At 39.9% G+C, this 26,835-nt stretch overlaps 1 long non-coding RNA gene across 1 annotated transcript; it reads left to right on the top strand.

Moving 5' to 3' along the window:
• The first annotated feature begins 9,625 nt into the window (after positions 1–9,625).
• LOC130563635 (uncharacterized) lies at positions 9,626–23,817 on the top strand. The gene is made up of 5 exons (XR_008964142.1): positions 9,626–9,869; positions 10,316–10,500; positions 19,830–19,921; positions 21,014–21,083; positions 23,714–23,817. It is a non-coding gene; the product is annotated as an uncharacterized LOC130563635 (long non-coding RNA).
• Positions 23,818–26,835: the final 3,018 nt, after the last annotated feature.

Raw genomic sequence — 26,835 nt, 5'->3', positions numbered from 1 at the left:
CCCATACCGTAGGGTTTACCCTACACACGCACACACACATACACGCACGCACACACACACACACCCTCTGTTTGTTCTCCAGTCCATCATTAATGTCCAAATCATGCCACACACAATGGCTCTTCCCTCTTCGCCTGGTACTTGCTCACTTATAATTAGCCCCGGGTCATTGTTTTTGATATCATGAGGAAAGGAGAGGGTGTATAGAAGAGAGAGAGAGAGAGAGAGAGATAGAGAGAGCAGGAGCGAGATGGTTTAATTTGCATAGCTGTGCTATATTGAAATGTAGCCATTTATTACAAGTGCAGGTCAGACAGTCACTAGCATTGTTCAGAAATAATTAGCCTGATTTCCCATCACACACACGCATTGAGATGGTGGTGTGTGTCTGTTTTCATTATATTTCCCCGAAGCCCTTGAATGTCTGAACTTGTGGCCCACAATGTGTTTTTCTTTCTCCTCTAGAGTCAAGCGTGTTCGTGAGATATAAGGATTACAGTTGCCACACTGGACCAAACATGCTGTTACGGAGCTCAGCAGCTCAGCTGAATGAAAATTAGTCGAGTTGCCCGCAGAGCTGCCAATTCAAATAATCAATATTAGGAAATAACCCTAAAATACAGCGTTCAGACCGCTCTTAAAAATCTCAACGCTCCCTGTGTGTCATGATCGGTGCATTCGGAAAAATAACTTGAAAGCCTTATACATTGTAACGTAGGCAAAACGAATCAGTAAATCAATTTGTAAACAAAAACATTCCATTTCGCAGTAGCTCGAACATGTGAAAATATCTTCACTTCTTCTTCTGAAGGGCGTTCATTTCTCATAATGTTTTGTTACGCCCAAATTTTCAAAAATCTCAGTAGTATTTTGAAAGAACTTGTCAGACATTGGAATTGAAGTTTGTTGTTGCGTCTGCACGCTGTATGACCACAAACAAATGTATAAAGCAATCAAGCTAATCGCAATTATCGCAGTAATGCACGCACATTATTTCTCTGTCAACGTTGCACACATCTTGCATTATTGTGCCATGATTCATTTACCGGTGGTGGTGGTGGTGGGGGGGGTTAGACGTAGTGGTAACTTCTGCATGGCAACGCAAATGATAGCCGTGCAGCGATTAGCCGTCATTTCCCCTGAGGAGAGAAATATAATATTGAACTAATACTCTAGTTGAAGTAATCATGTTGTCTGTTCAAGGTGATGGACAACTAAATTAGGAGAACAAGCAGGCAACCAGCATTTTATATCTGCGTGTGCTCTGTTTATCTCTGATGATAGCACATCCAAACAGATTTTGTACAAGATGAACGCAGCACCAGACGGACGGATTAAAAACAGTTTGTTCATTTTAATGGTGAGGGAAATGTTGTGCACCTGTAATGATGAACATGTCAAAAATCTATCTGCATTGAGGTTGTCAAGAAATGTTACAAATGATCAAAAGTTAAAAAGATAAGATATTTTTTACATGAAGATGGATTTTTATACTTAAGCTGTAAAGTTGCTCTCTCTTTTTTTACGTCACTTGTTTCAGCTGTGATTTGTTTTGGTTATTAGGGAAGAAAATTCACACTCGTTTGGACGAGTTAATTAATTGGATATTGAAGGTGGGTACTACAGTATATGCCAAAATGTATCGTGTCTAACTGGGCGTGGCTTCTTTTTGACAGATGTTTAGAGGGGAGGTGTTGAAAAAGATAACAAGAAATGAAATTTTGGGGCGGAGCAAGTATTTATGAAAGTTTTAATTTGCAGTAACGTTGGTTGATAAATCATTTACAGAAACTATGTAAATAGTTGCCTTGGAATTAGGTTCTATCTTACATTTTTGTTAAAATGTAGTTATTCACATATTCTTATTCTGTAGCAACCTTTTCTTCTTTACGTTGTGCACATTTTGGGACTTTTTTTAGAAACCCAAAAGTATTTAACCACAAAGTGAAATGGATGGCAAAAACTTTGAATCTCAAAATCTCAAAACTGCTCAGAACGTAGATGGAAATGTAAAAAAATATTAAATGAATATCGGCCGAAAGTAAATATTTATATATATTATAGTAAATAAACTCAACGTTTAGATTTTGGGTCACTTAAATGCACAAATTGTACAAATATACCCTGTAGTACAGATACAACAACCCTCCCAGATGTTGAAAACTTAAATGGCCAATCCCTGAGGTGTATCTTCCTTCTCTCAGAAGAGTGTAGGAGTGTGCTAAAAGTCCTGTAAGGCTGGGAGAAAGAAATAGATAGAGGCAGAGGAAGAGTTACAGGCCTCCATCTGGATGTAACGAAAGTCTGACTTATGCTTCAACCCCTGGGCCAATCCCAGAGGACCAGCATCCATAGCAACCTTCACTCATTTTGTGGCTTTTCAAATGCATACCATATGAACGACGATTAATTCTTCCATTTAAAACATGGATAGACAGAATGGAAAGTAGCAAGAATGATAATAGGAAACAGATGGTAAAAACAACAGGGAACTCAAGCCATCCTTCACACACCTAGAGGTCACACTGTATCCATGCGTCTCAGTTTCGAGTTCAAGATGTCAGATCTCGGCATACGTTCACAATCTCTCACACGTGCAAAGTCATATTATGAGGATGTCATGAGAGTAGCGTGATTGTGTTTTCTTGACACATTGTTTCAGACATTCACATGTCTAAATTTGGTCAGTCCTACTGATTCGCACTGTTTGCCGGTCACCTGCGTTAAGCTGCAAATCTTACACCCATCTCATGTCGAAACAACCTTTTCACGTAATAATTATAGTCGTGATTTAAATCCCGGTTCCCTAGCAAAAATAGTACCGCTTGACTAACATGTGTTACACTTATTTAATAAACTAATACGAAGCTGAGAATGCTAAAAAAATAAAACGTGCAAACTCCCTAATGTCAAACGTCTTTGGAAACTTCGAGACCAAGTTCTTGAATGAATCTAAGTAATGAAATGAGTTGCTCAATTTTTTGGTCCACATAAGGAAATAAATTGGTGCACCCTACTCCATATGGTGACTTTTAGGGCCGTTTGTATATAGCGGTTTTGACGTGCACTATTAAAACCGAACGTATTACCCACTGCTGGCAGTGCACCGCTGCTTTCTCATGTAATTAGATTTGATTGCACAATCAACTGGGACCAAACGAACCTTCAGATGTTTAGAGGCATAACTCCTGCCACACAATAGCGAGCTGTCAGAAGATGTGAAGCCTTGTCCAAGACCATGTAGGAGAGTTTTAAAGCGAGTCGCAGCCATTCTCCTGCGGAGGGCCATTCATTACGGCAGAAACACCAATTACTCAACTCCGAGTTTCTGGCAGGAGGAGAGAGAGAGTTCTGCTTGTTTCCTGCCAAAGCCTGTATAGAAATGTTTGTTTGGCCTCTTGTCAGATAATCGTATTTTCATGTACTCGGCACGTTATCGCCGGTATGAAATGGATTTAAAGGACTCTTAATTCTCAAATGTTATGCATCCGTCTGAGTAATGTGGAAAACCTGGTGTTTGTCCATTACAATATTGTGGACAGGTGTTTGGAACGAGCAATATAACTGGCATTGAACTGGGAATATTCCTTTTAAAACTTAACTAAACTTAACTAAAAGTTAAGCTTTGTTTAAAGTCACGAGTGGCATAATAGCGATTAAGCATGAAATGTTTGTGATTGGACTGCTTACTGACCGTGTCTGCTTAAAGTTTATATTGGGCTTTCGGCCATCACTGCGTAAACTTTAGCATGACTCGACATGAAATAAAAAATGAAGAAATAGTGGAGAATACTAGGAAAGGGACACTAGTTGCACTACAAAAAGGTTGATTTAGACAAAATTGCAGATGATTTTTTTTAGATCAACAAGTTTTTATTAAATTTAAATGTAAAGTGCTTGAGTAAAATATGAGGCATGCCCACCTTTCTGTTTTTAAACCCTATAGTTCTTTCTTTAATCATTTAATAATCACCTTCATGTCATTCCAAACCTGTATGACTTTCTTTCTTCTGCAGAACACCAAAGAAGATATTTTGAAGAACGTTGTTAACCAAACAACATTGACCCCTATTGATTTCCATTGTATGAACACAAAACCACTCAGACATTTCTCAAAATATCCTTTGTGTTCAACAGAAGAAAGAGTCATACACAGGTTCTGAAATAACATTTGGACGGAAAAAAATGATGACAGAATTTTCATCTTTACTATCCCTTTAAAGCCAGCATAAAATATACCGTAAATTGTGATGTTTTTCTTCCCTATTGTGATGCTTAGTTTTTAAGTTTTTTATTAAAGAGGTTATGAATTCAAACAAATAATAACATACACAAATTTATTTATGATTTATAATAAACGGCAATATGCCATTAAAAATAAGAATTGTCTGTTTTATTTTATGGGAATTTGAAACATGTAGAAACACTAATCAAAATTAGTTATACTGTGTGTTTATTACTTTAACTGCACTTTGATAGACACATCAAAATTATTTGATAAAACATAGGCTAATAGAAACAAACCAATTGTAATGTTCACCCCGAAAACAATAACTGTAAAGATAAATGACTATATTTGGATCCACATCAATAGATAAAAATGTATATTTAAACTCACATTTTGACTGACTGTCAACATTTTATAAATAAAAGGGATCCCAACAAAATATTTCGACATATTTTCAACAAAAGTGTTTCGACATTGTTATAGTTCTAAAGTGAACTCCGTTATTCTCTTAAAATTTAAGACTTTTTTCAAAACTTTATCTTTGTAGTTAAGAACGACGATTAAGACACATTTTTAATCTTTAAATAGTTGATTTATTACCAAGTTATCCTATTTACATGGGTAAAAGTAATTTAGAATAAATGCTCTGTGGAATAAAGTTTTGTGAGGTATAATACAAACATTAAAAACGGTTTACATTAAACAATGAAGATTCTTTCTGTTCTCTATGAACAGCGTGCTGTTGCTATGGTCACAGTGAGGGCGACTCGACTGTTTGTTTTGTCGCCACGTCCATTGGGGTGTTTTTATCTGTTGACCACAATCTCTCACACATCAGACTGATGAGAAAACAAACTGACTCTTCCTTCCTCCCGTTCTCACCCTTGCAGTGTCTCGTTATATGTAATGACCAAAGCACAGAGGGCTCGGGGCTGTGTGTGTGTGTGTGTGTGTGTGTGTGTGTGTGTGTGTGTGTGTGTGTGTGTGTGTGTGTGTGTGTGTGTGTGTGTGTGTGTGTGTGTGTGTGTGTGGGTGTGTGGGGGGGTGTGGGTGTGTGTGTGTGTGTCTGTGTGTGTGTGTGTGTGTGTGTGTGTGTGTGTGTGTGTGTGTTTCTTCCACAACACTGCAGGTATCAGAGAGAGTGATATGTATTGTGTGAGAGGGGTGTGTGCGTGCACGCTCTTGTCCCCTGTGTGTAGGTCTGTGAAGATGGACTCCCCCTCGCAGATGGGGCTTTAATTAACACATGGTCTCTCATCACAACACCACGGCCAGGTGTCGCCCAGGAAACCGTCTCAGGACCGGGCGCCTGGGACCTGTGCTCGGGGAGTAAGAACTGCCAATAACACGTAGACTACACATTTAGTCTTTGAACATGATAATGATAACATGATAAAGTTCAGTAATAATAGAAATGATAAAAATAAAGAAAACAAAGAGGATTTTACACATTTACATTTTCACACTATGTCTAAAAGGAGGTGATGTATAAAAGAATCATATGGTATGCATGTTCACAATATAGATTTGTGTCTCGTTCCTTATTGCATAAGTATAAATAAATACATTTATTGTATTACTTTTATTAATAAAAACAAATCACAGTTCTGGGTAGTTGAGCTTAAGGTATTTAGTATAGCCTGTCAACAAAACGAAAGTGATGCTTCTATATTTGGCCCAAAACCGCATTTGATACTCCACCCAAAAATGAAAATTCTGTCATGAATTACTTATCCTCAAGTTGTTTCAAACCTGTATACATTTCTTTGTTTGGTTGAACACAAAGAAAGATATTTGGAAGAACGTTAGAAACTGACAGTTCTGGGGCACCATTGGCAACCGTAGTAAAAAATATATAAATAGTCAAAAGTGCCTACACAGTTCAAGATCTTCAATCTTGAACTGTCACTTTGAATAAAAGCCAAATACATGAATATAAAACTCACATTTTTAAATTCTTAAATGTATACCTTTTGGGGCTGTATGTCATCAAGTTCACTTTTGATCCTTTGCAACCTAATGTACATTGAAAGATGCGTTCTCTTTTACCTACACTGTTTAAAACTTCTCTTTAGATCTCGTCTCATGTACCTCACAGTGCAGTTGCATTTTCCCGTGGAACAGTAAAGAGAAGCTGTCGTTGACATGTTCCCAATTCCACCAGCATCTGGCCACAAACAAGGACATCAAATCCCACCCAGCGCCCCGCGAAAGCGTGCCAACTGACACTCTCTATTACGCGCTGCGCCCGCAAAGAGCCGTGGCCCGCGGAGTGGCAGGACAGGGCGCTTCCCATTAAAACCCTAAAGAGGAAGACATCAAACAATCTGGGGAGCAGACACAACCTCGGGAGGGCCACACATCATCATATTTTAATAGAACATGTGGCTTTTTTGCTGTTGTCTTGTGTCCAAATTGCAATAGTGAATTCTGTCCAGCTGTCGATCTACAAATGGTGCTCAATTACCCAGGCAGCGGCTGTACCAGGCGCATCGTCTCGTTCTCTCTCTCGCTCTGCCAGACTCCTGGCTCTAATTGTTGAACAAAGTGATACAGAGTAGTTTCAGTCGCCTTTGGTCAAGCTTCTACGTGGGTGACAGGTGACATCATACAGGCTGACATTGTTTTCCCACCCCCCATTTCAGTAAGCATTTGCTTGTGTGTGTTGCAAACGCTGGGAAGGGATGGATGCTAACACAGAGAAATGACAAAATTGACTTTGCCACCTTCGTAATGGAGCTGTTGGCACGTGACGCCTGTGCCACACAATGCTCTGATCCGCTTCTTTACGAGCCGGTTCGAGCATGTTTTTATAATGATTGGGGTTAGACATTTGTGTAGCTGCTGGGTTTTACTGGCTCATATATATTTATTAAAAAGAGCTTTATTATTTTGCTACTAAATACAATTCTGATGTGTCTGTCTGTCTATCTTTCTGTCTAAATGTCTGTCTGTCTCTCTCTATTTAATCTGTCTGTCTGTCTCTTTCTATCGTTGTCTCTGTCCGTCTGTATGTCTCTTTTTATTTATCTTAATATATTTGGCTAAATCTATATATGTATATATGTGTGTGTGTGTGTGTGTGTCTGTATTTTTTCAATTTCTGTTTGTCAATGTCTATTTCTGTCTTTATCTGTCTTTCACTTTCTATTTGTCTGTCTGTCTCTATCTTTTTCTGTCTGTCTGTCTCTTTCTGTCTATCTTTATTTGTCTATATCGATATATATTTCTGTCTATCTCTTTCTATCTGTCTCTCTCTATTTATCTGTCTGTCTGTCTCTTTCTATCGTTTGTCTTTGTCTCTCTGTCTGTATGTATGCCTCTTTTATCTGTCTATATTTGGCTATATCTATGTACAGTATACACTGTATGTGTCTGTCTGTTTTTACTTTCTGTTTGTCAATGTCTGTCTCTGTCTGTCTGTCTATCTTTTACATTTTATTTGTCTCTCTCTCTTTCTCTCACCCTCCCTCTTTGTCTGTCTCTTTCGATCCATCTTTATTTGTCTATCAATTTATCTGTCTGTATCTTTCTATTTGTCTATCTCTCTCTGTCTATCTCTTTTTATCTGTCTATATTTGTCTATATCTTTCTATGCATGTTCTCCCTGTGTGTCAGCGTGGGTTTACTCTGGGTGCTCTGGTTTCCTCCCACAGCCCAAAGACATACAGGTTAGGTTGTTTGAGGATTCCAAATTGTCCCCTCAACTTGAGTATGGATCGACTTGTGTATTGAGCCGACTTGTGTACGGATTGACTGGTTCTCGCCATGAATATTTCTGTCTATGTGTCTGAACAGATCTGTCTATGTGTCTGTTTGCTCTGTCTGTCTATTTCTATCTGTCTTTTACTTTCTGTCCATCTGTCTTTATATATTTTTTTATCTGTCTGTTTGTATATCTATCCGTCCATGTCTGTAAGGGCCCTCCTGCAATGACTGTCCCAACCACTAGGCAACACTGCGTGCCTCTCCCCCGCAATGACCCTCCCAGGCTTTTGAAGGGCACCCACTGGCCTTTAACCTGAGGACTCTCCCAACCACTAGTTGGCACCAACTACTACGAACTCTTGCTAAGCATGGCTCATTAAAATGGAACCACCTGTATGTTGCCCACTTTAAGTTCAGCAGTTTCATTGATTTGTGTTCAGTCTTGAGCCTTGGGAAAAATAAGTGTTATCTTGCTGCTGTTATTTTGACCTTTATGTTTTTATCTGAAAAGTTACTTCGACCTTTGTTTGTATATAGATACCAAGACTAAGTAAAGATTGCCTCATTTGTGCTGTTTGAGTCTCCGGGCCTCTCCTTTAGTCTGCAAAAGGGGACTTCTGTAAAGTGTCTCCCCATTAGGTTAGAGGTAGCAAAGTTGTGTTCTCAATAGGCAATAGGAATAGGAAATTGGATGTTGTCCCACATGTTTCGGGGAAAGTTTTGTTGCAAAAAGTTTCCTTTTAAGCACACTGTCGATACATTTATTATGGTTTGTAAAACCAATCTGTATTATGCCGCTGCTCGCTAACATCGTGCCTGATGAATGATTGATGCTGGTTCGCGCCGCGGACGAATCATTCATTTGAACCGGTTCTTTCTTTTTAGTGAACCGGTGGAACCAGTTCAGCTGAATCGTTCCCGTTTAGCGTCTCCCGTAAACACTTAATATTATCCACAAATTAATTCAGTTTTTCACTTTCTGGCGTGCATGACAGTCCCGTGGACTTGAACCAATATACCTGAGTTATTTAGTTACAACAACAGCACACACTGAACTGAACTGCTGTGTGAAAAGAGAACTTATGAGCACGCGCAGCTCTCGTTCTAGAGTCGAGAGTCGGCAACAGTTTTCGGATCATTAGTTTTCGGATCACAAGAATAGTGCTCTATCAATGTTTTGTTTTGAAGGAGAAAATAAAACATATATCGCTGGACTCGGACGAGACCGACTAGAACATTTGCGAGACCAATGACCAAGTCCGAGACAAGTCCGAGTTCAAATACCAACGAGTCCAAGACAAGTCCGAGACCATTAAAAAACGTCTCGAGTCCAGACTCGAGTCCGAGACCGGACTCGAGTACTACAGCACTATAGTCCAGAGGTGCCGTCAGGCATGGCGGAGAGCACGTACAGCCTTAGTAAGAGCATCTCAACGGCAGCAGAAACATGCCGACAAGCACCGTAGAGTTGGGCCATCGCTACGTCAGGACCAGAAGGTGTAGTTGTCAACCAAAGACCTTCTACTTCATCTTGAGTCTTGGCAACTGTCTCCTTGGGCCCTTTAAGATCCTTAGGAGAATCAACCCTGTGACCTATCGACTACCACCCAGGTCAATGCACATTCACCCCACTTTCCACATTTCATGTTTCAAGCCTTTTGTCTGCTCTCCTCTGTCCACAGCAAAGAAACCCCTCCCATTACCCCAGATCTTGGTGGGCAGCCGGCATACTCTGTCCGTTGACAGCTGGATTCACACCGAGTCTGTGGCAAGGTCTAATATCTAGTGGACTGGGAGGGCTACGGCCCAGAAGAGCATTGCTGGGTCCCAGCTGGAGACATCCTAGATCCGAACCTTATCTGAGAGTTCCACCGCCTGGACCCCAACCGTGGTCAAGGGAACGTCAGGAGCCGTTCCTGAGAAAAGGGCTCATGTAAGGGCCTTCCTGCAATGACTCTCCCAATCACTAGGCCACTAGGTTGTGTTCTCTACAGGGAGACCTGGGTTCTAAACTCACCTCAGACACAGTTGGCAATTCCGCCCGTTACAATGTCTCTGTATGTCTGTCAGTCTTTCACTTTCTATTTATCTGTCTTTCTCTTTCTGTCTTTCTCTCTCTATCTTGATATATCAGTCTGTCTGTCTCTTTCTGTTTATCTGTCTGCTTTTATCTATTTGTCTATATCTTTCTATATGCATCTGTCTGTCTCTCTGCCTTTCAATTTATTTTATATAGTCTCTGTCCATCTGTCTTGATATATCTTTTTATTTGTCTGTTGAACTGCCTGCCTGTCTGTCACTTTATCTGCCTGTCTGCCTCTTTCTATCTCTCTATAATTAAAAAACAGTATAATGATCTATCTAGTTTTAACTTTGCAGCCCCCGTGATGGACTTGGCCACCTGTCTATGGTGTTTCCCCGCTCTCGACCCAAGATAGCTGGGATAGACTCCAGCACTCCAGCGACCCCAGTAGGGTTATAAAGAATAGATGGTTCTTTGCAGCCCAGAGTTCATCAGGATGTGATTATCGGCAGAGTAAATGAAGTTTTGATGGCTCGAGCAGGTGCAAGTATGCTTTGTCTTTATTCATCAGTGCATAAGGCATCTTAAATGTTTTTTTTCTTGTCAGCCTATTTGTATTTGGTGGCATTCTTACCGTTTCCCCTCCGCTGTGCCAGAATGCCACTTAGAGGTTTATCCTTGCTAAGCAAAGTTGTTGAACTGTATTTGTATGCTTTATTACAGTCTCTTGAGACCTCCGCACACTTCATAGAACCCCGCAACCAGTTAGCATTACCCGTGCCCTCCGAGTGTTGTCCCAAATAACATTACCTCAACTCCCAACATAACTTACCACAGTAGCCGCGGCTCCCCGTGGAGCACGTATTACCCAGGCAATGAGGCGGCGTCCCGCCTTTGCACTTCACCGGAGAACAATACCTGCTTTTTCTGTCAGCGTGCCTGTATCGCTTCACTTAGTTTAGGTAAACAATCCTGCTCTATGACATCCTAAATACCTTCGAGCCCTCTGTGACTTCCCCCCGATGCAGAACGCTATAATAATCTTCATCATCACCGCTATATATTTCGGAGGCTGTCTCCAATGCCTGCGAGGCAGCACGGCCTCTCTCGTCCCCGGCAGCTCTCGCCCCGTGCCGCATTTTCATTTCATCTCGCGCTCTCTCACTTTTTATTTCCCTTTGGCTACTGCGGCGGCTCCCTTTACAAAGCCCGGGAGCATTATCAAAACATTACGGTGCGCAGCATGTGTTTGATTAAAAAAGTGTAAAGTTACAAATTAGTTAATAAAATCATTTAGGACGATGGCTGCAAATGGTGATAAATGCGTTCCATATGTTCCCAATAAAAAAGAGAAAAAAAGAGAAAAAAATCTGAGTGCCATGTGCCTATCCCCTCTGTCTTTGCCATAAACAAATAAATTAAAACAATTACCGCAGCGCACGCCCTCCCTGTCTTTAATGAGAGTGCTCCCATATAAAAAATGTGACAGATTTCATATCCTCAAAATGGTGTCTGTCCCTGTCTGGAGAGGCTGGAAAATTCCAGATGTTCCCGGTGAAAGGGCTCATCTCCCCCTCTGTCTCTTCCACTATCTGCCCTGCAAAACTTTATATCGCAACGATTTACGTGGCGTTTGGTTCTCCTGCTGGTTAATGCGAGGTTTTGACTGCAGGCGCTGTCAGTCCTCTATTAACCAAATGCCTCTTGATCAGCACTTTGTTGTGTAATATGGCAAATCTGGTGCCGTCCATCTGTACGGTATCTATATTTAATTGCTAACTTTCAGCTGGCCACACTTTGCCCTGTCGGAGGTATTTTCTTCATTCAAAAACAACACATGGACTTTACCAAGCAACTGCGTGATTAATAGTTGCATGTTTTTATTGAATTATGGTCAACCTTTTGGCTACGCAGCTTTACATTTTTCGGTGTTTTCTCGCTGGCCTTGTTGCACCTTCAGCAAAGAATGTACAGATGCTCATCTAGATTAAATATAAAGCTATATTAATAGTCCACGTTCATAACATTACCACTAAATTGTATCACGATATAGCTTTACCCTGTGAGATGCTTACTCGGCTTTTATTATGTATTAACTTGGCATGTTTTATCAGGAGACAGCTACAAGCGAAAGATGACGCCAATGTCTACACCTTAGTTAGGCCCTTGTCTGGAGGACCACGGTCCTCCATTACTCTTCATATAAAGAGCAATGACAGCGGCTGGGAAACGGCCCCGGTGCCTGAGGGGTCGGCCGGCCTGGGGAGATGCCACGTTGGGCATCGTGAGTGAAACAAATTGTTTTCGGGGTCCTCACCAATCAGATCGGCACGCACCTGCTGTATAGCCCCTCTGCAGACAACCCCACATGCGGCACGCAAATCAACCCGCTCCGATTATTAGCACTGATGTCTGTTTTTATTTGCGCTATTATTATCTTTTTGTTCAGCCATCGCCGTGGATTAGGTTCTTCCATTTTTAATTGCACCTCCTGGGGATGCAGCGATGATGGATGTTACACAGAATAGCTGAATAGGATTGCTATTGTAAACTCCTTTTTCCCGTATATACGTTTTGTTATGCCCTTTCAATTTGAACATGGATTTTGTAGATATTTTTTAAAAGCTTTTTTATGAAACAATTGAAGTTGAGCATGTCTTCCGGTGCTTTAAAGTTCTGTTTCTTAAACAATTTTTGAAGGTTTTTTGTTAGTGGCGTTGTGTGCAAAGATGCTTCAGATACTGTTAGAAAAGCGTAAAGTTTTGATAGAGTTCTGTGTGTGTGTGTGTGTGCAAGGCACAGAGTGACCAGACACGTTCATGTGTGAAGGTTTGTTGCCGCCGTCTGCCATTGACCTTCACAGTGGCACGGACTACAGGCAGCAGCCCTCGGTACGGCCCGGGTGTCTGAACGTGTCCATTTGGACTCAGCAGATAAAATTCACAGGAAACAGATGAAGGGAAATGAGCCCTTTAATTGAAGGCCTTATAAAAAAGGGAAAAAGCTAGAGGAACACCATCACTCAAAGTCTTATTTACATGAGTTTAGAGGGAGTTCAGCATATTATGTGTGTTATATAAGAGATATTATTAACATTAGTTGTTAAAAATTGACAGGATAGAGTATAGATGATTTTTTATGGATTAAAATTAATATGTATTTGAATGGTTTTATTTAACAATTATAAAAAATAGCTTGGTACATCCTTTTTAACAGACTGTTACTGTTACTGTCAAAGTTGACAGTAAGGAGTTAGTTAAGTGAATGCCAAACAGGTGTGTGTTTAGTGTTATCTTTATACTATTTATCTCGGAAAAAATTATCATTATTAAGTACTTAAAGAGTTTTGAATATAATTTAATATATATATATTTTTTACTTTGGCAAGTTCTACTGTGCTAAAATGTGCTAAAACAGATCATTATATCATTATGTATCCTAGATCGCAGTGATTTGATGAGTGACAGGTGCTTTTTAACTTTTATGTAAATGATCTAACAGGGACAGAAAGTGTAGCCAACATAACATTTAAGTACTTCCTTAATGGTGATGTTCGACACGGTAAGAATTCTTTACCTTGAATTTAAAGGGACACATCACCTAATAATATTGTCATTGTCTCAAGTTTTTCAAACCCATAGGACTTTTCCATGGGACATAAACTGAAGCGTTGGGTGGAGACTTACATCCTTAGTCCCTATTTACTTTTATATTTCGTGGGAAAATATCAGTGTCAACATTACGATATGTACAGTTTCTCCGACTGTGTTTCAGTGACGTATACAGTCTTTGAATTAAGGTGAAAGGAGCTTAAGATCTGTCCCTTTACATTTATGGTAATTTTGATTTTGGGGCGAACAGGCCTTTTAATAACACAATCGTTCTGGATCACCTCCGCTGCATTCACAGTGAATGGAATGCCCTTGTGCATTAGTCAAACAATGACCTTTATTCCAGTTTCAAAACCGTGATCAGAATCTGGTCTCAGTTCCCCCAACTTCAACAAAAGCCATACCTCCAAAGACCCCGCCATTAAAAGATGCCGTGCCGTGGAAGAGAAGAGCGAGAGAGCGAACGAGTTAGTGAAAGTGAAAAAGAGAACCGCGCGCTCTTGTCTTTTCCAGTTTAGGGAGTCCAGATGGGAAGTCATTTTTTATTCGTCTTGAGGCAGCACTTCACATCTGCTGGCCCAGATGCCTAATGAATACGGAAGCAGGGCCGTGCTGTCGCCTCATTAATACTGCACTCGCACAGGGAACGGGGCCGGCCCGCGCCCGCTATCCGCCGCCGCCCCCCTCCCTCTCTCTTCCCGGCCCCACAGCCCGCTGGTGCAGAACCACCGGCTCCCTGCTGGCTCCTCCGGGCTCGCGGCCGGCAGCTGGCGCCTCGCTGTAACAAAGCTGCCGCATTTTGTCGGACCTAATGTGTCTCTGTGTTGTCACTTAAGGTCTTTATTGGTATTAATTGATAGGATCGACCCAAGTTCGTCTCTTTCTTGTTCTTCTTTTTGCGCCGGTAGTGGGGAGGTTGGCGCGGCGGTAGGAATCTATTCAAACAGGTGTCGCAACGCAAGCATGAAGCAGAGCGGAGTCTCTCGAAGCACGCGTCTGTCAGTTTTGACAGATTTTGCATTTCCTCTGCGATTTAGAGATTAGACAGACGCCAAGGCTGGTTCCGTGACCTTTGCTTAATATGGCTGTTCTGTACTCTGGCTGTCGTTCAACCCTGGGTGGCCAAAACACAAGAGATGTGTTACATATTTGCTTGAACCCAAATGGGATGCTTTGACATCTCCAGTTCGTTTGGTGATGAAGTTTCAGGCAAGATTTTGTTGTACTCTCCAAGTACTATCAATCAAAAGATTTTTTTTAAGAGAAAGGACTGGCACAGAATTTGAGCACTACTGAAGTTTTATTGATCTCCAAATTTAAACAGGTTTACATAATGTTTAAGAATTTTTTTTGCAACTAGTCTTAAAGTGACCCAAAAATGTGAAATTCTGTCATCATTTGCTCACCCTCATGTCATTTCATACCTGTATAAATAACTTTGTTCTGATGAACACAGAGAAAGATATTTGGAAGAATGTTAGCAATTTTCAATTCTGTGACATCATGGACTGCCATAGTAGGAAAAATTAAATGGTAGTCAAAGGTGCCCCAGAACTGTTTGTGTTCCTAAATTCTTCAAAATATCTCACTTTGTGTTGAACAGAACAACAAAATATATAATATTTTTTTCCTACTATGGTAGCGGACGATGTCACAGAACTGAAAATCGCTAACATTCTTACAAATATCCTTCTTTGTGTTTAACAGAACAAAGACATTTATATAGGTTTGAAACAACCTGAGAGTGAGTAAATGATGACAGAATTTTATTTTTGGGTGAACTATCCCTTTAAAGGAAAGCTGTATATACAAAATATAATATACAAAATGCAGAACTATATCGAAACATATATTTCAAAATAATTTATATAAAATATATTTGAATTATTTTATTTTTAATTCATTTATATTTATAGGGCCTTTATATATTATTAATGCTATACTTATTTAAAATGTACATGTATCTATTTTATATGTGTCTATTTTTCTGTTTATGTATATCCTTCTGATCAGAAATTGGAAAGCTAATTTTGACATTTTTGACTTTTGATCGCAAACTTGCAATCTTGTCAAATCTGAAAGCAGTTTGAGACTTGAACTTGAGACTGACAGCGATTGACCAATTAGAATGAAGTATTTTGTAGCAGCGTGCAAAAGGCATTTTTATTACCCACAATTCAAAGTACCAGAACTTTCCAACTTGCAGAATATTAAAGAACATTTAACAAATCACATTATATTTATACAAAGTATTATATCATAAATTAGTACATTCAGGTATGTTCAACCTAAAGTAATTGTATCCCCAAATCATCATGATTACACTGGGTCTCGGGGAGCACATCTGTCTTTAACAGTACCGTCGTATTACACTTCTCTAATATGCACACTGCGGGTAAACCATCTCAACAGCCAAAGACATACAGCGACAAAGGCACTAACATATGAGAAAAATTACCCCTTTTTTTTAAAGAAATCTCCCAAGCTTCACAGAAGGTAATTAAATTCCATCTAAAAAACAAAACGAACAAAACAAGGAAAGAAGCAAACAAAAGGAAAGTTTATGTGACTGCGTTAGTATCTAATAAAGAGACGAGGGCCCGTGGGAGAGGCTGAGTCCTGCCAAATGTACCACCACGGCCTCTCGGGCCCGCCTCTTCCTGTCCTTCGTTCTGATGGAATGCCTGGCACGCTCCGCATTATGGCTGCGGCGTGGAGGGGAGATGAGCGAGCGAGACGCAGACATTCAGCCCTGGAGACGCACAGCCAAGCTTACTGCTGGATGCTTGTGGGGCCTGTCGGAACCAACTAGCCACCTGCCAGGCTTTGAGTGCCAGCCTACAAAACCTTGAGAATGTGGCAGAGAGCTAATCCATGGCTCTTCATTAGCAGGAATATTCTGTTGTAGCAAAATAACCTCTGTCAGAGAACAAGAGAGTTGGGCAAAGGTTGTGTTATGTGTTGCTGAGTGTATGAAAGGGGCCTGTAGTACATTATATTAGTAAAGCATATTTAAATTCGGCTTACGCTGACCAGAACTGTACGAGATCTGTCCTTCTAAAACCTTGTAACTCTAGATTTCTATATTTGCTGCTGGGTTTTGCAAATATCTAACCAATATAAGTAAAGTGCTTGTCAACTTTGACAACGCAGTATTTAATCATTTAAAAAGTACTGTGTTTTCTCCATTTCATGAAAAACAGATCATTTAGATATCCGGTGTTTCGGGAGGACATCGATGATATTATAAATCACAATCGCTTAAAAAATAACACAAAAATAAAAGAATGAATTAGAATAAAAATATAAAAGATATAAAATAAAATGTAGTAGCTCCAGATTAATATGCCATTGATGCGTTTACTTCTGGTTGGCGCAGCTCTGCAGTGACAGTCTCGTGCTACTGTCGTTTGTTTGTTTAAGTGGTTTTCCTGTTTTTAGTATAACACTTTGGAATTCGAGTCTGGATTGTAGAGTTAACCACGGCTAAGTGCAACGCAAGGTGTTTGCGACTAATACGAACCTGCTGTTTGTTGGCATTGTTTGTAGACTCGAACAATGGCCTCAGGCCTACTCCTCCTACATTTGGCTCTGATCATCAGGGAAATGTTTATTCTGCCTCCATAAAACTGTTGAATTTCACTAAGAACAATGCACTTACAGCACAATAGCACTTTGCTGTGTTTTGTACTTTACATATCCTGCATTTTACATTATATATTGTTGTATTTTAATGCATGTCCTTAAAGTGTTTTTTATTTATTTTTTGTCTTTGCCCAAGACAAATTTCTCTTCGGGGACAAATCAAGTTTACCCTTACCCTTATGACGGAAAAGCCTGTGAATTCAAATGTTTTAGGACTAGATTTAAAATGGAAACAAAAGGGGCACTTTTAATATCTGGTGGCCTTTAATATTTTGTAATATTATTTAATATTTATATAATACTTTCGCTAGTGACTATATGGACCTATGCACCTTTTAAAAGACTTTTGGTTTCTGTGCTGCGTAAATGTAGTTTTAATAGAAAGTTTAGTTCTGTAACAGCAGTGATTCAGGGATTTTAATTACTGGCTTAAGCGAAACTGTACTAACAGGTAAACACTGTATTTTATTTTTGTGACTCTTTAGTGGCACAAGCTTTTTCTTTTGCATGGGGTTTGGGTTGACTTTACTTTGACTTACAGGGCTGGTTGGTCACTGCGGTAAACTAGAATGAGTGTATGTGTATAATCCCAACTACCAGTGTGCTTGCATGTCTAACTTGGGGCAATACAGCATCCTCTGCTGGCAAAACACTAAAACTGATGTGCAGATGTGTATGCAGGTGTGTGGTTTTGGATCTGCGGTTTTGTGTGTTTAAATGTGTGTGTTGTGTCCGTTCAAGCCAACTGCAATAAGAACAAATAAATCTTTCATTTATGATTAAGAATGAATCACGGTTCTCAAATTCATATTGTCATCTTACTGTAAATTCACCAATTTAACACATGCAGCAATAATGCCAAATACTTTTTATACCTCTATGCTTAACTTTCAGGTCCTAATCCTATTAAATCCTTCACATTCCCTTTAGATTAGCTTCAATGTATAAGATCAGAAGTAGAACATTTTGAAATGGTTAAATAAACCTTTAGCCAGGCACAGTTTTGTTCTCGAAACCTTGCCCATGACCTCTCTGACGCCGGTGTATAATCTTGGCTATTCTTTCACGCCTTACATTATAAAACGGTACTTTCAGTAATTTACAGTAAGTATGAAGCAGATGAACTTTCAATACACGTTTTCCAGTTCGGATTTAAAAGCTCAATTGAGTCGAATTAAATCTCATCTTCTGTAATGGTGATGATCAAAGTTACTCCATTAGTTTCAGAACGCAACATCTCCCACTCCGAGCGAATCTGTGCTCAGGGTCTGAGAGGTTTATTAAAAGTACAGTGCATTATAAATATCCATTTCTCTGGTTTATTGAATTAGGCCACTTAAGGTTGAGTGTTTTATTGCCGTAATGTTTAATGACAGCTTGTCATCGTACACAAGCAGTATTACGTGACCTGATTTAATACAGACTGACGCGTGCGAGCTATCACCTTCCATTAGCTTTCTCTTGATCTAAATTCAACAAATGAAAACTATTATAGTGGCCGTATTAATATTGTAAGCATAGCTGCCACTTACAGTAGGATTTCTGGAGGAAGTCGCAGCAGGTCTGTGTTACGGTTGGGAATGTGGTATCATCTGTCAACAACTCTAAAGCTAAAGCATTATGGGAACTTCGAGTGAAGTTTGTTTTGTTTGTGTAAATGCTGTTTTATTTCATCGCCAGGCAACGCTTTGGGTTGCATCCATGAGGAGATACGACCGGATGTTGCTGGTTTCGCATCTCACGCTTATGTTTTTCAAGGCTGCAAATACACGTTCTTTGATTCTGTTGTTGTTTGAGTGCTTATTTATTTGCGTAAGAAACTGTATAAAAGCTAAATCTCTATTTTAAAAATGAGAGGGGTTAAATGATCCACTTCCTGCACTGCACATTGTCAGTCTGTCATTAAACATGATGAACTTCTAGAGCGAAGGGGGTCTTTTCCTTTCAGCATTTGACATTCTTCCACGAGCGTTTGCCAAGAATCATATTCGAGGTTCTTTCTGAAATCCCTGATGCCTGTTCGAGGGAGAAAAGACAGAGCGAGAGATCCGAGAGCATGTTTTTGTCATTTGCGTGAGCCCAGGAAACGCGGTGTTGTCCAGAGTTGGGTTATAACTCATTGTAGATCTGCAGTGAGGCGAGGCTGGGCTCGCTTTCGCCAGGCTGGATGCGATGCGTCGTGAACTCTCCCAGAGTTTTTTACTCGGGCCTCCAGCTGAATTCAAGGCTCCTGGATGTACACACACACGAGCATGTACACCTGCAGATACTTTGGGACAGATAGAATGTGTGGAAGAGAAATGAATATAAGACAACCTGTTGTGATTTGTACTGTATGCATATTCCCCTCTGTCTCTTTAGTCATTGTAGCACATTTCTTCTTACCAGATGATATCCTTTGACCTTAAAGCAGAAACATTCTGTAACTTTACAGGAATGACATCATAACAGCGGTCAATGCAATGTGTGCGCTATATACTGAAGTATGATTTTTTGTGATTTTTTTCTTTAAAAGGGAATATGTGTTGTCGTTTTCTTTGGTGAAATAATCTCTAATTTTGGCTAAATGTACATTATATGTGAAGCTATTAAAACTTTTATGTTGTGTTTTAAGGTGTCCTAACCAGCCAGACACTGCATTGTTGGCTCAACCAATGGCGTGAGTTTGGGGCGGGGCTATCTGTTTGTTGAAGCATGGCAGACAGGGTGAGTGTTCATGTAATTTAATTTAAAACTCATTATTTTTGTAATTCAGTTTGGTGATTACACACTTTGAAACAAAGTAGCTATGAACAATATGTACACGCATTCAAAACCTTCTTGATAATAAATTTATAAATCATTTTCAAATTTTCATTTCTAATGAAAGTCTTTAATTGTCCAGTTGGAGGTCATAACGAGCCAAATGTATTTCCACGCTGAGCTTTTAAAGCGTCGTTCGGTCTCTTTAGGAAGGTACCCAACTCTAGAATGAAGCAAATGCATCTCTTTATGTTCTTTGAAAATATTGCCATCAATAAAACCTTCCCATTTCTTCATTACACGTGTCTCAGCGAGGACAAGACTGACCACAGGATGTCTCGTAATGCTTCTCCCGAGACTCACAATTAAAAAACACAGAGCTGCCGTGCGAGCCTAATCCGGTTTTAAAGGTTCAGTGTATGAAATTTAGGGCATCTAGTGGCGAGGTTGCGAATTGCAACCAACGCCTAACTCCTCCCCTTCCCCCTCCCTTTCAAAGCACTACAGAAGCTGACACAGGGCTAAGGTGTTGTCACATTTTCATATTTACGAAACGCGCTCTGTAGAGCAGTTTGTCCATTTGGGGCTACTGTAGAAACACCATGGCGAATTCCATGTAAGGGGACCTGCGGTGTATGTAGATAGAAATAGCTCATTCTAAGGTAAGAAAAACATAATCCTTCATTATGGAAGATCTTTATACACATCTGAAGACATCTGATAGTTATGTATATTATATTGAATTTCTGTCAAAAACATACACACAGCTCCTTTAAAGGTACCGTGTCAAGGCTGAAGAAGTCTAATTTGTCTTTTATTTCTTAGATCTAAAATTGAGTAAAAATACAAGTATTCATTAATAAAGTAAAATTGCTTTACACCCCTGAACATAAGTGTAATGATATCCATAAAGTTTTTATGTTAGATTACATGCCGTCAGTCAGAGTAACAGAGCCTCGGGCCCTAGTGAAGATAATGATAATTGCTACAGCGTTCTGCCCTTGAAACCACGTTTTCTATTATTTGCTTGTCTGAACACTCTTTCCTGCTTGACAGGAGGTCTGCTAGGTACCAGAGAGAAGAAACATCAGTGTTTATGAGGATGGAGAAGATTTCACCGAACACGGTAAATCATGAGGGACGGAGAAGCACCGCGTATGTTCTTGTCCTGCGGTTAAAAAAATATGAATCCAGGTTTCTGTGAGCCTGCGGTGTTTGGACCGCGTTCAACATCTGCCTTCAACTGGTGCTTCACTACCTTTGTGTCTAAACCAAAAACTTCAGATGTGTCAAGAACAGTATCTGATTAAACTTCTGCACTTTTTCTAGTCGCTCAGATTGAAGCGGGGAGGGGGGGGTCGTGTTGGATTCTTCTTCAACACGGTGATTTTTGTTAGCTCCCAGTCAGAACGCAGTCTGTCACGGGGTTGTTTTTTTGTCCCGCACCTCTCACGGGATTCAAATCACCAAGAGCATTTTCTTCTCTCTCTCTCTCCCTCGCATCTCTAGCTCGCTCCCGCGAGGGACGTCGACACAAAGCAGATCTTTTCACGTTAATAACAAAGCCGAGACGAGCCGCGTTACGCTTATTGTTTCAACCGAGAAGCATGTTGTTTAATCTGAAATGCCTTTTGGGTTTCGCTGGAGGAGAATGTTTCAGAAGGACAAAGAGAAAAGTTAAGAAAAACACAGTCTGCATAATTCATCAGTCATACATGTAGAGATCTTTTATTTATTCTGCATTTACCTTTGACATGATTTATTGATGTCAGATACTTGGAGGCGCTGCAGGTGCGGCCCCCAGAAAAGAAAAAAAGATATTAAATGACTTTCGAAATGACAAAACGTTGGAATTTGGTTAGCAAAATGAAAACAATTAGTTGAGTCTATGCTGCATATTGAAAGCCAGATTATCCTTTTACCTTAATGTTTTAAGACAAACTAAATATAAAACTAATGTATACATTCATTAGGGGTTTTACATAAAAAACTACTCTATTGACCAACTGCCTAATCATCAAAATGCTTATACTTATTATGTTATAATGCATTTAAGGAACATCTTTTGGGTGAATCATGCCATAAAACCTGCAATATCAAAACACGAAGTCACAAAGTCTCCCATTTTCATTACTGTAATGTGAAAACATGATATATCATTTCAATTAAAAAGTATTTATACATCAGGGTAATATAAGTTGTATTGCCTTTAATTTATGCTGATATAAAGTAAAACCACACTGTATTACAGTAATGACAATCTAATGATGATCACCATTAAAAATAATGAGAATGAAAAAAACACCTTCACAAATACACATCAGAGTGATGAGTATTCAGGGAAACGTGCTTGTGATTGTCATTAAAATTGTAAAAATGCTTCAAACCGGTTTTAATTCTGCGAACGATGACCAAATTTTCTTTTAGGATGACATATGACCTGGACATATTTTTACGAGATTCACCCCGTAGATTAAGGCGTGCGTGGTGTAACGGGGCTTATTTAAAATTCACATCCCTCAGCTAAAATCCTTCTCTTTCTTTATCGTGTCTTTATTAACCTCTCTTTCCCGTCCCGGGCCTGTGTGCTTAGAGACCGTGAGGAGACCAAGACATCCATCCCAGAGCTCCCAGGAGCCATAATGTACATGTCCTGATCGATTCTAACTTCCAGCCTTATAGATCAGACCTGCTTTTCTTTCCCTTATGCACCACCTAAGTACACCATCACCCCCGTCTGTCTACGCAACGTAGTTTCATCGTGGCTGTGCTGCGTCGTATTTCTCTGGCTTTGTTCTAAATGCTGATATGCCATTCATCACCGAAGACCGTAAGAATTATGTCTGTTGGATGGAATGTAGCTCTTGGAGATCTTTGGCTAAAACTTTATTTAGGATGAGCCATGAATCAGCGTGAAATATTCGAGCTGAAATGGACCGTGACGGTGTGTTTTCCCGGACTGATATTCACTAAGAGAATGTTTGCGATGGCAGCGTGCCTCCACAGGGGGCCCGGAGATGACACCATTTACTTTCGGCCAAACATCTTTCTATGTCACCATGTACATCTGCTCCTCTTCCAGCTCGAAAATTTGTCTTTAGAGGCCATAAACACACCTGTCCTGATAATTGCCGGGCTTGCGAGGCAGCAAATTCTCACGGAGCGTTAGAAATGAAGGGGACGAGTTCACAGATGTGTTTATCTATTCATGGCTGTGCGGTGCAGCTAATTAGGATGACTTGCCATTTGGAAATGGGCAATAGCCTGCGGGCATGTTCGGGAGGCTTCATGAGCGTTTCAAACAAATCCACCGCAGTGTATGGTTCAAACATGGCTCTTGCCCTGTGGAAACCTTATATTTTGGGTTAATGCTGCATATACACCATGACACAGTAAGACCATCATTTAACTGTAGCTGTTTGCAACCTCAGATTATTCGTTTCTATGGAAAAAATGAATCTGTTTAAAATAAGTCCATGTGCGGTTTTGGTTATTGATGATTGGACACTGCAAGCCACAACTTTTTTTGGTTACGTTTTTTTTAAATACATAAAAAAATTTGTCCAAGAAAACTTACAATGCATTCAAGCTGTCCATTTTTTTATGAATGTACAGCCACTGGAAAAATTAAGAGACCGTTTCAAAATTATTTTCATTTTTTATTAAATTGACTATTTATAGGTATGTGTTTAGGTAAAATTATATGTTTATTTTTTTTAAGATTTATTTTTTGGCGTTTTTGCCTTTATTTGACAGAGAGAGACTCTTTTCAGAGAGGACAGGAAGCAAAGTGGATGAGAGAGAGGGGGTAGGGTCGGGAAAGGACCACGAGCTCGGGTCGCCCAGGACGCACCTGCGCCACATGTCGGAGCACGAACCACTCGACCACCTGGCTCCTATTTACATTTATTTGCAGACAATGAAAACTGGAGAAACAGGTCAAAATAACCGAAAAGATGCTCTGCATTTTTTCAGACCTCAAATACTGCAAAGAAAACAAGTTCATGTTCACTTTTGAGGGATATTTGTATTTATATTTAGGAAAAGTTCAAAAACTATTTTTAATTTGTTAACCTCAGTTTTTATCAGTTTTCATGTGTCTTGTCATGCGTCGTTCACATTGCTGTTGGATGACTTGTCACTCCTGAGGTTTGATTGTGTTGAAATTAAGCAGACACTGGACTGGAATAGCCACAATACATCTAATATAATAATTCATTACATTTATATAGCGCTTTTCTGCCTGGGCACTCAAAGCGCTTTTTACATGGAAAGGGGAATCTCCTCAACCACCACCAATGTGCAGCATCCACCTGGATGATGCGACGGCAGCCATATTGCGCCAGAATGCCCACCACACACCAGCTTATTGGTGGAGAAGAGACAGTTTTTTAACCAAGCCAATTGGTATACGTGGGGATGATTAGGAGGCCATGATGTTTAGAGGCGAATGGGCAAATTTGGCCAGGATACCGGGACACCCCTACTCTTATTCGAAGGACATCCTGGGATTTTTAATGACCACAGAGACCTCGTCAGGACCTCGGTTTAACGTCTCATCCGAAGGACGGTGCTTTACCGTCACTGTACTGGGGCATTAGGACCCACACAGACCACAGGGTGAGCACCCCCTGCTGGCCTCACTAACACCTCTTCCTAGAAAACTTAAATGACCTCAGCCAATCAGACTCCGTGTCCAGCAGTCACATGACATGCCGTTACACTCCCTGGCAGCAGCTTCTCTTCCCGGGGGCACGGAATCTGACACAACACCTCAGCTGCTTTCTGTGCCACAGCGGCGCTCACAGTGAATATTTAACCCCGCGTTATCGCCTCTGCTGAGATGCCCTAATTGCAAAAGAGGTGAGGCCTATGCCACCCCACCACACCAGCGGCAGCGCTTTGATAACACTCTTGCTTGGTTGCAGACACAGTCAGGCTAATTAACCTTTCTTGATTAGGGCAATTATCTCCCACACTTTACAGATAATCCCAGCGCAGAGCAGAATATACACCCTTTAACCACAGACTCCTTTTATAGGCAGGGCCAAAAGGGACCTGCTGAGGTTTTTGCATTTTGCCATCCATTTATACATGGCAAGATGTGTTACATCGCGGCTGATTTGCCAAAATATTTACAGGGTGAACACACAGGGGCTGGAGTATGTGTAGAAGATTGGGAATGGGGTGATCAAGTTCTGTGGAGATTCCACGTGGACTTGCTTAGGTTGCTCCCATAATGCACTGGGAGAAACAGTGGCATGTGGAGGGGATTTTAGACCGTATTACAAGCCGATGAAATGGAGAACAGAGATTGACTTTGAGCTGATATTCAGATGTATTTTAGGCAAAGAACCGGTGTCAGTATTTTCCAAGAAAATCTAAATGATAAAAGATTCCAATTTATTTAGTATTAAGGACTTTGCAATGAAAAACTGACTTGAAGCTTTAGGAACATTTTGATGTTTTGTGTTGTGATTTTTTTAACCATTTTAAGCTACTATTATTTTATACATTAAATACTATTATAAAATACTTTTTATTCTATTATTTTATATGATTTTTATATTTTTTATCTAAGTTTTAATGATATTTTTAAGTTTTTATGTAATTTTTGCTAGTTTGTCTCTAGATTCTCATTACTATGAAATAATATATTTTTAAATATTGTCATAAGTTAAAGGCAGTATAACAAATACTGTCATTATGTTAAAATACTTTTTTCATTTATTAATTCAAATTCAATATTACAAATCAAATAATGTACCATTGTTTTTTCACATTGGCTCTTTTTATGATTTTGTATTTTAAAGTTGTTATTTATTTTGTTTGTCTCTAGATTCTCATCACTGTAAAATATTTTTAAAATAATGAATTAAAAAAGTATTTGTTTTAACCATTCCTTTTTTTATTACAAATTAAATTATTGTCATTATGTTTAAATACTTTTTTCATTTATTAATTTATTTAATTCAAATTCAATATTACAAATCAAATAATGTACCACTGTTTTTTCGCATTGGCTCAAAGGAATGTGCTTTATTGAATGAAAATAACAATAAAAAAAGTCGATTTTCTGTTTACTGTGCCACCAAAAACACGTAATTCTTGTTAGTGTAGTGCACCAAAAATGAGATAATATTTATAATAATACTTCACAATCCTCCCATCATAAGTATTATCACTGCAGAGGGTTTTACCGCTTTTTTCCATTTCTGAGTAGGCAGTTTTTCTTGAACGAGCCAGCAGAAATGACACCTTTGCTAAAGCGGAGGTGAAACATTCCCCAATTAGAGCAAGTGTTTCATGCGCACGGGGAAAGAAAAGCATACCGCTCGATCAAACAATAAGACGAGAGGAGAGCGAGAAAGCTCATAAAGAAAAGAGCAGTACGAAGGCACGGAACACAAGTGTAAATGAGTGCAGACAGAAAGCGAGGGCCTGCTGTAAACGGGAGGAGACAAAGCGCTCCGCATTAATATTCATGGGCTAGAAGAGGCAGATGCGTCTGACATCTGTGTGATGTCAGCGTGTTGTCAACGCATTGTTAGCGCTGCAAATGTGCAAACAGATTAACAGCCCGCCGAGCCACACTGCAATGCATTCATGGAGTGCGAATTCGCACGAAGCCCCCTTGTTTCAGAGGAAACGACATCTTGGGCGCCGCTCCTTCCTGTCTTTACAGGATTTGTTTGTTGCTGAGGGTTTTTGATGTGCAAGGTGGCATCTGATTCTGGCCCAATGTTTGTCCTTGGTGAAGGCCACAGACTCTAGAACAGTGTTTTTCAAGCAGGGGGCCGGGGCCTAGGAGGTCTTAACAAACTTCAAAGATGGTATCAGAATGACTTTAAAATGATTTGAAAGAAGACACAAAATAA

The sequence above is a fragment of the Triplophysa rosa genome, linkage group LG13, assembly GCF_024868665.1.
Source record: "Triplophysa rosa linkage group LG13, Trosa_1v2, whole genome shotgun sequence".
Lineage (NCBI taxonomy): Eukaryota > Metazoa > Chordata > Actinopteri > Cypriniformes > Nemacheilidae > Triplophysa > Triplophysa rosa.
Note: the sequence above shows the minus strand (reverse complement) of the source record. Positions and strands in the feature narration are given on the sequence as shown.